The sequence below is a fragment of the Oncorhynchus keta genome, unplaced genomic scaffold, assembly GCF_023373465.1.
Source record: "Oncorhynchus keta strain PuntledgeMale-10-30-2019 unplaced genomic scaffold, Oket_V2 Un_contig_5411_pilon_pilon, whole genome shotgun sequence".
NCBI classification, from domain to species: Eukaryota; Metazoa; Chordata; class Actinopteri; order Salmoniformes; family Salmonidae; genus Oncorhynchus; species Oncorhynchus keta.
In genome coordinates this window covers 6,197-22,920 of record NW_026288273.1, presented here as the reverse complement: position 1 = coordinate 22,920, position 16,724 = coordinate 6,197, and the positions used below count along the sequence as shown (strand labels likewise).

At 49.3% G+C, this 16,724-nt stretch overlaps 2 long non-coding RNA genes across 6 annotated transcripts; both read left to right on the top strand.

Moving 5' to 3' along the window:
• The first annotated feature begins 1,756 nt into the window (after positions 1-1,756).
• Positions 1,757-4,051, top strand: LOC127925305 (uncharacterized). Of its 2 annotated transcripts, none has more exons than XR_008120450.1 (3): positions 1,757-2,000; positions 2,404-2,446; positions 3,976-4,051. It is a non-coding gene; the product is annotated as an uncharacterized LOC127925305 (long non-coding RNA). The 2 variants fall into 2 exon arrangements; XR_008120449.1 differs by lacking the exons at positions 1,757-2,000; positions 3,976-4,051 and adding exons at positions 2,266-2,299; positions 3,429-3,438 and having other exon boundaries at positions 2,361-2,446.
• A 7,212-nt stretch (positions 4,052-11,263) lies between these two features.
• On the top strand, positions 11,264-15,355 carry LOC127925304 (uncharacterized). Of its 4 annotated transcripts, none has more exons than XR_008120448.1 (3): positions 11,264-11,365; positions 12,095-12,476; positions 12,595-12,878. It is a non-coding gene; the product is annotated as an uncharacterized LOC127925304 (long non-coding RNA). The 4 variants fall into 4 exon arrangements; XR_008120447.1 differs by lacking the exons at positions 11,264-11,365; positions 12,595-12,878 and adding exons at positions 13,123-13,276; positions 15,122-15,355 and having other exon boundaries at positions 11,985-12,476; XR_008120445.1 differs by lacking the exons at positions 11,264-11,365; positions 12,595-12,878 and adding exons at positions 13,123-13,276; positions 15,085-15,355 and having other exon boundaries at positions 11,985-12,476.
• The last annotated feature ends 1,369 nt before the right edge of the window (positions 15,356-16,724 follow it).

The following is a 16,724-nucleotide window of genomic DNA, read 5'->3' as shown; positions in this document are numbered from 1 at the left end:
AGCTAGATGAGGTCAGTACCACTCTCTGTCCCTGTAGATGAGGATCAGTACCACCCTCTGTCTCTGTAGATGAGGTCAGTATAGACCACCTCTGTCTCTCTGTAGATGCCCAGCTAGATGAGTACCACCCTCTGTCTCTCTGTAGATGAGGATGAGGTACCACCCTCTGTCCTCTGTAGATGAGCTAGATGAGGTATTGACCCTCTGTCTCTGTAGATGAGGATGGTATAGACCCTCTCTGTCCCTGTAGATGCCCAGCTAGATGAGGTATAGACCACCCTGTCTGTCTCTGTAGATCGCCCAGCTAGATGACCCCTCTGTCCCTGTAGATAGCCCAGCTAGATGAGGTATTGACCCTCTCTGTCCCTGTAGATAGCCCAGCTAGATCAGGTATTGACCCTCTGTCCCTGTAGATGAGGATCAGGACCACCCTCTGTCCCTGTAGATGAGCTAGATCAGGGTCACCCTCTGTCCCTGTAGATGAGGATCAGTATCACCCTCTGTCTCTGTAGATGGCCCAGCTAGATAGTCCTGTAGATAGCCCAGCTAGATGAGGTCACCCTCTGTCTCTCTGTAGATAGCCCAGCTAGATGAGGTATAGACCCTCTGTCTCTGTAGATAGCCCAGCTAGATGAGGTCACCCTCTGTCCCTGTAGATAGCCCAGCTAGATGAGATATCACCCTCTCTGTCTCTCTGTAGATAGCCCAGCTAGATGAGGTATAGACCCCTCTGTCTCTGTAGATAGCCCAGCTAGATGAGGTCACCCTCTGTCTCTGTAGATAGCCCAGCTAGATGAGGTCACCCTCTGTCTCTCTGTAGATAGCCCAGCTAGATGAGGTCACCTCTGTCTCTGTAGATAGCCCAGCTAGATGAGGTAACCCCTCTGTCTCTCTGTAGATAGCCCAGCTAGATGAGGTATCACCCTCTGTCTCTCTGTAGATAGCCCAGCTAGATGAGGTAACCCTCTGTCTCTGTAGATAGCCCAGCTAGATGAGGTATCACCCTGACTCTGTAGATAGCCCAGCTAGATGAGGTCGCCCTCTGTCTCTGTAGATAGCCCAGCTAGATGAGGTCACCTCTCTGTCTCTGTAGATAGCCCAGCTAGATGAGGTCACCTCTGTCTCTCTGTAGATAGCCCAGCTAGATGAGCACCTCTCTGTCTCTGTAGATAGCCCAGCTAGATGAGGTCGCCCTCTCTGTCTCTGTAGATAGCCCAGCTAGATGAGGTATAGACCCTCTCTGTCTCTGTAGATAGCCCAGCTAGATGAGGTCCCCTCTGTCTCTGTAGATAGCCCAGCTAGATGAGGTCACCCTCTGTCTCTGTAGATAGCCCAGCTAGATGAGGTCACCCTCTGTCTCTGTAGATAGCCCAGCTAGATGAGGTCAGCCCTCTGTCTCTGTAGATAGCCCAGCTAGATGAGGTCGCCCTCTGTCTCTGTAGATAGCCCAGCTAGATGGTATAGACCCTCTCTGTCTCTGTAGATGAGGATGAGCCCTCTGTCCCTGTAGATAGCCCAGCTAGATGAGGTATTGACCCTCTCTGTCTCTCTGTAGATAGCCCAGCTAGATGAGGTATTGACCCTCTCTTGTCTCTCTGTAGATAGCCCAGCTAGATGAGGTCACCCTCTGACTCTGTAGATAGCCCAGCTAGATGAGGTCGCCCTCTCTCTCTGTAGATAGCCCAGCTAGGTGAGGTATTGACCCTCTCTCTCTGTAGATAGCCCAGCTAGATCAGGTATAGACCCTCTGTCTCTCTGTAGATCGCCCAGCTAGATGAGGTATAGACCCTCTGTCTCTCTGTAGATCGCCCAGCTAGATGAGGTATAGATCCTCTGTCTCTCTGTAGATAGCCCAGCTAGATGAGGTATTGACCCTCTCTGTCTCTCTGTAGATAGCCCAGCTAGATGAGGTATTGACCCTCTCTGTCTCTCTGTAGATAGCCCAGCTAGATGAGGTATTGACCCTCTCTGTCTCTCTGTAGATAGCCCAGCTAGATGAGGTATAGACCCTCTGTCTCTCTGTACATAGCCCAGCTAGATGAGGTATAGACCCTCTCTGTCTCTCTGTAGATAGCCCAGCTAGATGAGGTATACCCTCTGTCTCTCTGTAGATAGCCCAGCTAGATGAGGTATTGACCCTCTCTGTCTCTGTAGATAGCCCAGCTGTAGATACCCTCTCTGTCTCTCTGTAGCGCCCAGCTAGATGAGGTATTTGACCCTCTCTGTCTCTCTGTAGATCGCCCAGCTAGATGAGGTATAGACCCTCTCTGTCTCTCTGTAGATAGCCCAGCTAGATGAGGTATAGACCCTCTGTCTCTCTGTAGATCGCCCAGCTAGATGAGATAGCCCAGCTAGATGAGGTATAGACCCTCTGTCTCTCTGTACATAGCCCAGCTAGATGAGGTATAGACCCTCTGTCTCTCTGTAGATAGCCCAGCTAGATGAGGTATAGACCCTCTGTCTCTCTGTAGACGCCCAGCTAGATGAGGCTAAGACCCTCTCTGTCTCTCTGTAGATAGCCCAGCTAGATGAGGTATTGTCTCTGTCCTGTAGACTGCCCAGCTAGATGAGGTATAGACCCTCTGTCTCTCTGTAGATCGCCCAGCTAGATGAGGTATTCTGTCTCTGTAGATAGCCCAGCTAGATGAGGTATAGCCCTCTGTCTCCTGTAGATAGCCCAGCTAGAGATGAGGAAGACCAGGAGAACCCCTCTGTCTCTCTGTAGATAGCCCAGCTAGATGAGGTATTGACCCTCTCTGTCCTGTAGATCGCCCAGCTAGATGAGGCTAGACCCTCTGTCCTGTAGATAGCCCAGCTAGATGAGGGTATAGACCCTCTGTCCCTGTAGATTGCCCAGCTAGATGAGGTATAGACCCTCTCTGTCTCTCTGTAGACGCCCAGCTAGATGAGGTATAGACCCTCTGTCCTCTGTAGATAGCCCAGCTAGATGAGGTATAGACCCTCTGTCTCTGTAGATTGCCCAGCTAGATGAGGTATTGACCTCTCTGTCTCTCTGTAGATCGCCCAGCTAGATGAGGTATTGACCCTCTCTGTCTCTGTGATTCGCCCAGCTAGATGAGTGTATAGACCCTTCTGTCTCTCTGTAGATAGCCCAGCTAGATTCGGTGTAGACCCTCTGTCTCTCTGTAGATTGCCCAGCTAGATGAGGTATTGACCCTCTCTGTCTCTCTGTAGATCGCCCAGCTAGATGAGGTATAGACCCTCTGTCTCTCTCTAGATCTGATGAGGTATTGACCCTCTCTGTCTCTCTGTAGATTGCCCAGCTAGATGAGGTATTGACCCTCTCTGTCTCTCTGTAGATAGCCCAGCTAGATGAGGTATAGACCCTCTCTGTCTCTCTGTAGATCGCCCAGCTAGATGAGGTATTGACCCTCTCTGTCTCTCTGTAGATAGCCCAGCTAGATGAGGTATAGACCCTCTGTCTCTCTGTAGATAGCCCAGCTAGATGAGGTATTGACCCTCTCTGTCTCTGTAGATCGCCCAGCTAGATGAGGTATAGACCCTCTCTGTCTCTCTGTAGATCGCCCAGCTAGATGAGGTATAGACCCTCTCTGTCTCTCTGAGATCGCCCAGCTAGATGAGGTATAGATCCTCTCTGTCTCTCTGTAGACGCCCAGCTAGATGAGGTATAGACCCTCTGTCTCTCTGTAGATCGCCCAGCTAGATGAGTATAGACCCTCTCTGTCTCTCTGATTCGCCCAGCTAGATGAGGTATGATTCGCCCAGCTAGATGAGGTATAGACCCTCTCTGTCTCTCTGTAGACGCCCAGCTAGATGAGGTATAGACCCTCTCTGTCTCTCTGTAGATCGCCCAGCTAGATGAGGTATAGACCCTCTGTCTCTCTGTAGATTAGCCCAGCTAGATGAGGTATAGACCCTCTCTGTCTCTCTGTAGATCAGCTAGATGAGGTATAGACCCTCTCTGTCTCTCTGTAGATAGCCCAGCTAGATGAGGTATAGACCCTCTGTCTCTCTGTAGATCGCCCAGCTAGATGAGGTATAGACCCTCTCTGTCTCTCTGTAGATCGCCCAGCTAGATGAGGTATAGACCCTCTCTGTCTCTCTGTAGATCGCCCAGCTAGATGAGGTATAGACCTCTCTGTCTCTCTGTAGATCGCCCAGCTAGATGAGGTATAGACCCTCTCTGTCTCTCTGTAGATCGCCCAGCTAGATGAGGTATAGACCCTCTCTGTCTCTCTGTAGATGCCCAGCTAGATGAGGTATTGACCCTCTCTGTCTCTCTGTAGACGCCCAGCTAGATGAGGTATAGACCCTCTCTGTCTCTCTGTAGACGCCCAGCTAGATGAGGTATAGACCTCTCTGTCTCTCTGTCTAGCCCAGCTAGATGAGGTATTGACCCTCTCTGTCTCTCTGTAGATAGCCCAGCTAGATGAGGTATAGACCCTCTCTGTCTCTCTGTAGATCGCCCAGCTAGATGAGGTATAGACCCTCTCTGTCTCTCTGTAGATAGCCCAGCTAGATGAGGTATAGACCTCTCTGTCTCTCTGTAGATAGCCCAGCTAGATGAGATCCCTCTCTGTCTCTCTGTAGACGCCCAGATGAGGTATAGACCTCTGTCTCTCTCTGTAGATCGCCCAGCTAGATGAGGTATAGACCCTCTCTGTCTCTGTAGATAGCCCAGCTAGATGAGGTATAGACCCTCTCTGTCTCTCTGTAGATCGCCCAGCTAGATGAGGTATAGACCCTCTCTGTCTCTCTGTAGATCGCCCAGCTAGATGAGGTATGACCCTCTCTGTCTCTCTGTAGATCGCCCAGCTAGATGAGGTATAGACCCTCTCTGTCTCTCTGTAGACGCCCAGCTAGATGAGGTATAGACCCTCTCTGTCTCTCTGTAGATTCCCAGCTAGATGAGGTATAGACCCTCTCTTGTGTCTCTGTAGATCGCCCAGCTAGATGAGGTATAGACCCTCTCTCTGTCTCTCTGTAGATCGCCCAGCTAGATGAGGTATAGACCCTCTCTTGTCTCTCTGTAGATAGCCCAGCTAGATGAGGTATAGACCCTCTTGTCTCTCTGTAGATAGCCCAGCTAGATGAGGATTCCCTCTCTGTCTCTCTGTAGATCGCCCAGCTAGATGAGGTATAGACCCTCTCTGTCTCTCTGTAGATCGCCCAGCTAGATGAGGTATGACCCGTCTCTGTCTCTCTGTAGATCGCCCAGCTAGATGAGGTATCACCCTCTGTCTCTCTGTAGATCGCCCAGCTAGATGAGTATAGACCTCTCTGTCTGTCTGTAGATTCTGCCCAGCTAGATGAGGTATAGACCCTCTCTGTCTCTCTGTAGATCGCCCAGCTAGATGAGGTATAGACCCTCTCTGTCTCTCTGTAGATCGCCCAGCTAGATGAGGTATGACCAGTCTCTGTCTCTCTGTAGATGCCCAGCTAGATGAGGTATATGACCCTCTGTCTCTCTGTAGACGCCCAGCTAGATGAGTAGTTCACCCTCTGACCCTCTCTGTCTCTCTGTAGATGCCCAGCTAGATGAGGTATTATCTGTCTCTCTGTAGATCGCCCAGCTAGATGAGGTATAGACCTCTCTGTCTCTGTAGATAGCCCAGCTAGATGAGTATAGACCCTCTGTCTCTGTAGATGCCCAGCTAGATGAGGTATCACCCTCTGTCTCTCTGTAGATAGCCCAGCTAGATGAGGTATCACCCTCTCTGTCTCTCTGTAGATGGCCCAGCTAGATGAGGTCACCCTCTGTCTCTGTAGATAGCCCAGCTAGATGAGGTATAGACCCTCTGTCTCTCTGTAGATCGCCCAGCTAGATGAGGTATAGACCCCTCTGTCTCTCTGTAGATAGCCCAGCTAGATGAGGTATAGCCCTCTGTGTCTCTGTAGATTCCCAGCTAGATGAGTGTCACTCTGTCTCTCTGTAGATTCGGGGTGTGTGATGAGTATAGATTCCTCTCTGTCTCTCTGTAGATCGCCCAGCTAGATGAGGTATAGACCTCTCTGTCTCTCTGTAGATGCCCAGCTAGATGAGGTATAGACCCTCTCTGTCTCTCTGTAGATGTGCCCAGCTAGATGAGTATAGACCCTCTCTGTCTCTCTGTAGATCCCCAGCTAGATGAGGTATAGACCCTCTCTGTCTCTCTGTAGATCGCCCAGCTAGATGAGGTATTGACCCTCTCTGTCTCTCTGTAGATCGCCCAGCTAGATGAGTGACCCTCTCTGTCTCTCTGTAGATAGCCCAGCTAGATGAGGTATAGACCCTCTCTGTCTCTCTGTAGATCGCCCAGCTAGATGAGGTATAGACCCTCTCTGTCTCTCTGTAGATTTGATGAGGTATAGACCCTCTCTGTCTCTCTGTAGATGCCCAGCTAGATGAGGTATAGACCCTCTCTGTCTCTCTGTGATTCGCCCAGCTAGATGAGTATAGACCCTTCTGTCTCTCTGTGATCGCCCAGCTAGATGAGGTATAGACCCTCTGTCTCTCTGTTTGATTCCCAGCTAGATGAGTATTGACCCTCTCTGTCTCTCTGTAGATAGCCCAGCTAGATGTATAGACCCTGTCTCTCTGTGACGTCTGAGGCTATAGACCCTCTCTGATCTCTGAGGTCGCCCAGCTGATGTATGGTAGACCACTGTCTCTCTATACGCCCAGCTAGATGCGACCCCTCTGTCCTCCCATTCGCCCCCAACCAGGAAGACCAGGAGAAGGGGAGGAGCTCGAGGAGGTATAGACCCTCTGTCCATCTCTGTAGATGTGATGGATAGACCCTCTGTCTCTCTGTGTGTAGCCCAGCTTGTGATAGACCCTCTGTCTCTCTGTGTGTGTGGTGTGATTCTGTGTGTGTGTGTGTGTGTGATAGATTCGGTGTGTGTGATTCGGTGTGTGTGTGTGTGTGATTCAGTGTGTGTGTGTGTCTGTGATTCGGTGTGTGTGTGTGTCCATCCTGATGTGTTGTAGATTCTGTGCCCAGTGTGTGTGTGTGTGTGGGATATTATGCGGTCTGTCTGATTCTGATTCTCGGTGTGTGTGTGTGATTCGGTGTGTGTGTGTTGTGTGGTGTGTGTGTGTCTGAGGTGTGATACCTGTGCTGCTGTGTGTGTGCTGTGTGTTCCCTGTGTGTGTGTGATTCAGTGTGTCTGAAGATCGGTGTGTGTAGTGTGAGGTGTGATTCGGTCTCTGTGTGTTTGTGATTCGGTGTGTGTGTTGTGTGTGTTCTGTGTGTGTGTGATTCGTGTGTGTGTGTGATTCGGTGTGTGTTGTGTGTGATTCAGTGTGTGTGTGTGTGATTCGGTGTGTGTGTGTGTGTGTGTAAATTCGGTGTGTGTGTGTTTGTGATTCTGTGTGATTGTGTGTGTGTGTGTTTATGATTCGGTGTGTGTGTTTATGATTCTGTGTGTGTGTGTGTGATTTCCCATGTGTGTGTTTATGATTAGGTGTGTGTGGTGTTTATGATTCAGTGTGTCTGTGATTTGTGTGTGTGTGATGATTTGATTCCTGTGTTTGTGTGTGTGTTTAGTGTGTTGATTTTATGATTCAGTGCGGTGTGTGTGTGTTTATGATTCGGTGTGTGTGTGTGTGTGTGATTCGGTGTGTGTGTGTTTATGATTCGGTGTGTGTGTGTGTTTATGATTCGGTGTGTGTGTGTGTGTGATTCTGTGTGTGTGTGTGTGTTTATGATTCGGTGTGTTGTGTGATTCGTGTGTGTGTGTTTATGATTCTGTGTGTGTGTGTGTGTGTTGTGTGTGTTTGTGATCGGTGTGTGTGTGTTTGTGATTCGGTGTGTGTGTGTTTGTGATTCGGTGTGTGTGTGTGTGTGTGATTCGGTGTGTGTGTGTTTATGATTCGGTGTGTGTGTGTGTGTGTGTTTATGATTCGGTGTGTGTGTGTTTATGATTCTGTGTGTGTTGTGATTCGGTGTGTGTGTGTGTGTGATTCGGTGTGTGTGTGTTCTGTGTGTGTGTGTTTATGATTCGGTGTGTGTGTGTGTGTTTGTGATTCGGTGTGTGTGTGTGTGTGTGTGTGTGTGTGTGTTATGATTCGGTGTGTGTGTGTGATTGTGTGTGTGTGTTTATGATTCGGTGTGTGTGTGTGTGTGTGATTCGGTGTGTGTGTGTTTATGATTCGGTGTGTGTGTGTTTGTGATTCGTGTGTGTTTATGATTCGTGTGTGTGTGTGTGTTTATGATTCGGTGTGTGTGTGTGTGATTTGTGTGTGTGTGTGTGTGTTTATGATTCGGTGGTGTGTGTGTGTGTTTGATTTGTTTGTGTTTTATGATTCGTGTGTGTTTTATGATTCTGTGTGTGTGTGTGATTCTGTGTGTGTGTTATGATTCTGTGTGTGTGTGTGTATGATTCACAAACATATGATTCTGTGTGTGTGTGTTTATGATTCGGTGTGTGTGTGTGTGTGATTCGTGTGTGTGTGTGTTTATGATTCTGTGTGTGTGTTTATGATTCTGTGTGTGTGTGTGTGATTCTGATTCTGTGTGTGGTGTGTTTATGATTCTGTGTGTGTGTGTGTGTTTATGATTCTGTGTGTGTGTGTGTGTTTATGATTCGGTGTGTGTGTGTGATTCGGTGTGTGTGTGTTTATGATTCGGTGTGTGTGTGTTTATGATTCTGTGTGTGTGTGTGTGTTATGATTCGGTGTGTGTGTGTGTTTATGATTCGGTGTGTGTGTGTTTATGATTCTGTGTGTGTGTGTTTGTGTGTGTGTGTGATTCGTGTGTGTGTGTGTGTTTATGATTCGTGTGTGTGTTTATGATTCTGTGTGTGTGTGTGATGTGTTTATGATTCGGTGTGTGTGTGTGTGCAGGTATCTGAGCTGCGTGTGTTTAGATTCAGCGGAGGGTCTGGCCAAACTGATGTATTTTATGATTCGGATCTCCAGTGCCAGCTCCTCTCCCGATTGGTGTTGCTATGTTACAGCCCCGTCACCGAGGTGTTTATGACACCTAGATTCTGTGCCACTGATTCGGTGTTCTTCCAGCTGTACGATTCGGGAGGCATGTTCGACACACCCCTTATGATTCGGTGTCTGACCCCTAGATACTCTGGGGATATGATTCGGTGTGACCCCTAGATACCTGGGGATATACTCTGACCCCTAGATACCTGACCCCTAGATTCTGTGGGATATACTTTGACCCCTAGATACCTGGGGATATACTCTGACCCCTAGATACCTGACCCCTATGATATACTCTGACCCCTAGATGCACAACTAGATACTCTGGGGATATGGTCTGACCCCTAGATACTCTGGGGGATATACTCTGACCCCTAGATACTCTGACCCCTAGATACTCTGGGGATATACTCTGACCCCTAGATACTCTGACCCCTAGATACTCTGGGGATATACTCTGACCCCTAGATACTCTGATATACTCTGACCCCTAGATACTCTGGGAGGATATCTCTGATATACTCTGACCCCTAGATACTCTGGGGATATACTCTGACCACTAGATACACTGACCCCTAGATACTCTGGGGATATACTCTGACCCCTAGATACTCTGACCCCTAGATACTCTGGGGATATACTCTGACCCCTAGATACTCTGGGGATATACTCTGACCCCTAGATACTCTGACCCCTAGATACTCTGGGGATATACTCTGACCCCTAGATACTCTGACCCCTAGATACTCTGACCCCTAGATACTCTGACCCCTAGATACTCTGACCCCTAGATACTCTGAGGATATACTCTGACCCCTAGATACCCTGGGGATATACTCTGACACCAAACCAAACAAGTGTTAAACAAATAAAAATATATTTTAGATTCTTCAAAATATCCACCCATTGCCTTGATGACAGCTTTGCACCCGCTTGGCATTCTCTCAACCAGCTTCACCTGGAATGCTTTTCCAACAGTCTTGAAGGAGTTCCCACATATGCTGAGCACTTGTTGGCTGTTTTTCCTTCACTCTGCGGTCCAACTCATCCCAAAACATCTCAATTGGGTTGCGGTCGGGTGATTGTGGAGGCCAGGTCATCTGATGCAGCACTCCATCACTCTCCTTCGTCAAATGGCCCTTACACAGCCTGGAGGTGTGTTGGGTCATTGTCCTGTTGAAAAACAGAGGATAGTCCCATTAAGCGCAAACCAGAAGTCTGCCTTGAATTCTAAATATATAATTGACAGTGTCACAGGCAAAGCACCCCCACATCATCACACCTCCTCCTCCATGCTTCGCGGTGGGAACCACACACCATCACACCTCCTCCTCCATGCTTCGCGGTGGGAACCACACATCATCACACCTCCTCCTCCATGCTTCGCGGTGGGAACCACACATCATCACACCTCCTCCTCCATGCTTCGCGGTGGGAACCACACATGCTGAGGTCATCCGTTCACCTACTCTGTGTCTCACAAACATCGCAGATTTGGACTCATCAGACCAAAGGACAGATTTCCACCGGTCTAATGTCCACTGCTTGTGTTTATTGGCCCGAATAAGTCTCTTCTTCTTATTGGTGTCCTTTAGTAGTGGTTTCTTGACAGCAATTCGACCATGAAGGCCTGATTCACACAGTCTCCTCTGAACAGTTGATGTTGAGATGTGTCTGTTACTTGAACTCTGAAGCCTTTATTTGGGCTGCAATCTGAGGCTGGTAACTAATGAACTCATCCTCTGCAGCAGAGGGAACTCTGGGTCTTTCCTGTGGCGCTCCTCATGAGAGCCAGTTTCATCACAGCACTTGATGGTTGTTGCGACTGAACTTCATGTTTGACTGACCTTCATGTCTTAAAGTAAATGATGGACTGTCATTTCTCTTTGCTTATTTGAGCTGTTCTTGCCCTAATATTGACTGGGTCTTTTACCAAATAGGGCTATCTTCTGTATACCCCTCCTACCTCATCACAACACAACTGATTGGCTCAAAAGCATTAAGAAGGAAAGAAATTCCACAAATTAACTTTTAGCAAGGCACAGCTGTTAATTGAAATGCATTCCAGGTGACTACCTCATGAAGCTGGTTGAGAGAATGCCAAGAATGTGCAAAGCTGTCATCAAGGTAAAGGGTGGCTACTTTGAAGAATCTCAAATATAAAATATATTTGATTTGTTTAACACCGTTTTGGTTAGTACATGACTCCATATTTACGTGTTTACTGACTGTGTGTTCAGGGCCCACCAGGAGTGTGTTTACTGACTGTGTGTGTTCAGGGCCCACCAGGAGTGTGTTTACTGACTGTGTGTGTTCAGGGCCCACCAGGAGTGTGTTTACTGACTGTGTGTGTTCAGGGCCCTGACTGTGTGTTCAGGGCCCACCAGGAGTGTGTTTACTGACTGTGTGTGTTCAGGGCCCACCAGGAGTGTGTTTACTGACTGTGTGTTCAGGGCCCACCAGGTGTGTTTACTGACTGTGTGTTCAGGGCCCACCAGGAGTGTGTTTACTGACTGTGTGTTTCAGGGCCCACCAGGAGTGTGTTTACTGACTGTGTGTTTCAGGGCCCACCAGCAGTGTGTTTACTGACTGTGTGTTCAGGGCCCACCAGGAGTGTGTTTACTGACTGTGTGTGTTCAGGGCCCACCAGGAGTGTGTTTACTGACTGTGTGTTCAGGGCCCACCAGGAGTGTGTTTACTGACTGTGTGTTCAGGGCCCACCAGGAGTGTGTTTACTGACTGTGTGTTCAGGGCCCACCAGGAGTGTGTTTACTGACTGTGTGTTCAGGGCCCACCAGGAGTGTGTTTACTGACTGTGTGTGTTCAGGGCCCACCAGGAGTGTGTTTACTGACTGTGTGTGTTCAGGGCCCACCAGGAGTGTGTTTACTGACTGTGTGTGTGTGTTTACTGAGGGCCCACCAGGAGTGTGTTTACTGACTGTGTGTGTTCAGGGCCCACCAGGAGTGTGTTTACTGACTGTGTGTGTTCAGGGCCCACCAGCAGTGTGTATTGACTGTGTGTGTTCAGGGCCCACCAGCAGTGTGTTTACTGACTGTGTGTGTTTACAGGGCCCACCAGGAGTGTGTTTACTGACTGTGTGTGTTCAGGGCCCACCAGGAGTGTGTTTACTGACTGTGTGTTCAGGGCCCACCAGGAGTGTGTTTACTGACTGTGTGTTCAGGGCCCACCAGGAGTGTGTTTACTGACTGTGTGTTCAGGGCCCACCAGGAGTGTGTTTACTGACTGTGTGTGTTCAGGGCCCACCAGGAGTGTGTTTACTGACTGTGTGTGTTCAGGGCCCACCAGGAGTGTGTTTACTGACTGTGTGTTCAGGGCCCACCAGGAGTGTGTTTACTGACTGTGTGTGTTCAGGGCCCACCAGGAGTGTGTTTACTGACTGTGTGTGTTCAGGGCCCACCAGGAGTGTGTTTACTGACTGTGTGTGTTCAGGGCCCACCAGGAGTGTGTTTACTGACTGTGTGTGTTCAGGGCCCACCAGGAGTGTGTTTACTGACTGTGTGTTCAGGGCCCACCAGGAGTGTGTTTACTGACTGTGTGTTCAGGGCCCACCAGGTTTACTGTTTACTGACTGACTGTGTGTTCAGGGCCCACCAGGAGTGTGTTTACTGACTGTGTGTGTTCAGGGCCCACCAGGAGTGTGTTTACTGACTGTGTGTTCAGGGCCCACCAGGAGTGTGTTTACTGACTGTGTGTTCAGGGCCCACCAGGAGTGTGTTTACTGACTGTGTGTTCAGGGCCCACCAGGAGTGTGTTTACTGACTGTGTGTGTTCAGGGCCCACCAGGAGTGTGTTTACTGACTGTGTGTGTTCAGGGCCCACCAGGAGTGTGTTTACTGACTGTGTGTTCAGGGCCCACCAGGAGTGTGTTTACTGACTGTGTGTTCAGGGCCCACCAGGAGTGTGTTTACTGACTGTGTGTGTTCAGGGCCCACCAGGAGTGTGTTTACTGACTGTGTGTTTCAGGGCCCACCAGGAGTGTGTTTACTGACTGTGTGTTCAGGGCCCACCAGGAGTGTGTTTACTGACTGTGTGTTCAGGGCCCACCAGGAGTGTGTTTACTGACTGTGTGTTCAGGGCCCACCAGGAGTGTGTTTACTGACTGTGTGTTCAGGGCCCACCAGGAGTGTGTTTACTGACTGTGTGTTCAGGGCCCACCAGGAGTGTGTTTACTGACTGTGTGTGTTCCAGGGCCCACCAGGAGTGTGTTTACTGACTGTGTGTGTTCAGGGCCCACCAGGAGTGTGTTTACTGACTGTGTGTGTTCAGGGCCCACCAGGAGTGTGTTTACTGACTGTGTGTTCAGGGCCCACCAGGAGTGTGTTTACTGACTGTGTGTGTTCAGGGCCCACCAGGTGTGTTTAGTGTGTTTACTGACTGTGTGTTTCAGGGCCCACCAGGAGTGTGTTTACTGACTGTGTGTTCAGGGCCCACCAGGAGTGTGTTTACTGACTGTGTGTTCAGGGCCCACCAGGAGTGTGTTTACTGACTGTGTGTGTTCAGGGCCCACCAGGAGTGTGTTTACTGACTGTGTGTTCAGGGCCCACCAGTGTGTTTAGTGTGTTTACTGACTGACTGTGTGTTCAGGGCCCACCAGGAGTGTGTTTACTGACTGTGTGTTCAGGGCCCACCAGGAGTGTGTTTACTGACTGTGTGTTCAGGGCCCACCAGGAGTGTGTTTACTGACTGTGTGTTCAGGGCCCACCAGCAGTGTGTTTACTGACTGTGTGTGTTCAGGGCCCACCAGGAGTGTGTTTACTGACTGTGTGTTCAGGGCCCACCAGGAGTGTGTTTACTGACTGTGTGTGTTCAGGGCCCACCAGGAGTGTGTTTACTGACTGTGTGTTCAGGGCCCACCAGCAGTGTGTTTACTGACTGTGTGTTCAGGGCCCACCAGTGTTTACTGACTGTGTGTTTACTGACTGTGTGTTCAGGGCCCACCAGGAGTGTGTTTACTGACTGTGTGTTCAGGGCCCACCAGGAGTGTGTTTACTGACTGTGTGTTCTGAGGGCCCACCAGGAGTGTGTTTACTGACTGTGTGTTCAGGGCCCACCAGGAGTGTGTTTACTGACTGTGTGTTCAGGGCCCACCAGGAGTGTGTTTACTGACTGTGTGTTCAGGGCCCACCAGCAGTGTGTTTACTGACTGTGTGTTCAGGGCCCACCAGGAGTGTGTTTACTGACTGTGTGTTCAGGGCCCACCAGGAGTGTGTTTACTGACTGTGTGTGACTCAGGGCCCACCAGGAGTGTGTTTACTGACTGTGTGTTCAGGGCCCACCAGGAGTGTGTTTACTGACTGTGTGTTCAGGGCCCACCAGGAGTGTGTTTACTGACTGTGTGTTCAGGGCCCACCAGGAGTGTGTTTACTGACTGTGTGTGTCAGGGCCCACCAGGAGTGTGTTTACTGACTGTGTGTTCAGGGCCCACCAGGAGTGTGTTTACTGACTGTGTGTTCAGGGCCCACCAGGAGTGTGTTTACTGACTGTGTGTTCAGGGCCCACCAGGAGTGTGTTTACTGACTGTGTGTTCAGGGCCCACCAGGAGTGTGTTTACTGACTGTGTGTTCCCCACCAGGAGTGTGTTTACTGACTGTGTGTTCAGTGGAGTGTGTTTACTGACTGTGTGTTCAGGGCCCACCAGCAGTGTGTTTACTGACTGTGTGTTCAGGGCCCACCAGGAGTGTGTTTACTGACTGTGTGTGTTCAGGGCCCACCAGGAGTGTGTTTACTGACTGTGTGTTCAGGGCCCACCAGGAGTGTGTTTACTGACTGTGTGTGTTCAGGGCCCACCAGGAGTGTGTTTACTGACTGTGTGTTCAGGGCCCACCAGGAGTGTGTTTACTGACTGTGTGTTCAGGGCCCACCAGGAGTGTGTTTACTGACTGTGTGTTCAGGGCCCACCAGGAGTGTGTTTACTGACTGTGTGTTCAGGGCCCACCAGGAGTGTGTTTACTGACCGTGTTCAGGGCCCACCAGGAGTGTGTTTACTGACTGTGTGTTCAGGGCCCACCAGGAGTGTGTTTACTGACTGTGTGTTCAGGGCCCACCAGGAGTGTGTTTACTGACTGTGTGTGTCAGGGCCCACCAGGAGTGTGTTTACTGACTGTGTGTTCAGGGCCCACCAGGAGTGTGTTTACTGACTGTGTGTTTCAGGGCCCACCAGGAGTGTGTTTACTGACTGTGTGTTCAGGGCCCACCAGGAGTGTGTTTACTGACTGTGTGTTCAGGGCCCACCAGGAGTGTGTTTACTGACTGTGTGTTCAGGGCCCACCAGGAGTGTGTTTACTGACTGTGTGTTCAGGGCCCACCAGGAGTGTGTTTACTGACTGTGTGTGTTCAGGGCCCACCAGGAGTGTGTTTACTGACTGTGTGTTCAGGGCCCACCAGGAGTGTGTTTACTGACTGTGTGTTCAGGGCCCACCAGGAGTGTGTTTACTGACTGTGTGTTTCAGGGCCCACCAGGAGTGTGTTTACTGACTGTGTGTGTCAGGGCCCACCAGGTAGTGTGTTTACTGACTGTGTGTTCAGGGCCCACCAGAGTGTGTTTACTGACTGTGTGTTTCAGGGCCCACCAGGAGTGTGTTTACTGACTGTGTGTTCAGGGCCCACCAGGAGTGTGTTTACTGACTGTGTGTTCAGGGCCCACCAGGAGTGTGTTTACTGACTGTGTGTTTCAGGGCCCACCAGGAGTGTGTTTACTGACTGTGTGTGTACAGGGCCCACCAGGAGTGTGTTTACTGACTGTGTGTTCAGGGCCCACCAGGAGTGTGTTTAGGGCTGACTGACTGTGTGTTCAGGGCCCACCAGGAGTGTGTTTACTGACTGTGTGTTCAGGGCCCACCAGGAGTGTGTTTACTGACTGTGTGTTCAGGGCCCACCAGGAGTGTGTTTACTGAGGAGTGTTCCTGCCCACCCTCCAGACCCTGCTGAATGCCCCAGTGTGTGTTTACTGACTGTGCCTTCAGGGCCCACCAGGTAGTGTTTAGATAGTGCTTCCTAATATTTAATATAACCTCTATATAATAGTGATGGGGGGGGTCCCACCCTCCAGACCCTGCTGAATGCCCTAACACAGGTAATATTTAATATAACCTCTATATGTGATGGGGGTGTCCATAGTGGACAGACCTCTAACACACAAGTAATAGAATATAACCTGCTGTGATGGAGGTCCATAGATATACAGCCTCTAACACACTAATATTTAATATAACCCTATATAATAGTGATGACCAGACCTCTAACACACAGGTAATATTTAATATAACCTCTATATAATAGTGATGGGGGGCTCCATAGATATACAGACCTCTAACACACAGGTAATATTTAATATAACCTCTATATAATAGTGATGGGGGTCCATAGATATACAGGCCTCCTCTATATAATAGTGATGGGGGTCCACACAACACACATATAATAGGTAATATTTAATATAACCTCTATATAATAGTGATGGGGGGTCCATAGATATACAGACCTCTAACACACAGGTAATATTTAATATAACCTCTATATAATAGTGATGGGGGTCCATAGATATACAGACCTCTAACACACAGGTAATATTTAATATAACCTCTATATAATAGTGATGGGGGGGTCCATAGATATACAGACCTCTAACACAACAGGTAATATTTAATATAACCTCTATATAATAGTGATGGGGGTCCATAGATATACAGACCTCTAACACACAGGTAATATTTAATATAACCTCTATATAATAGTGATGGGGGTCCATAGATATACAGGCCTCTAACACACAGGTAATATTTAATATAACCTCTATATAAT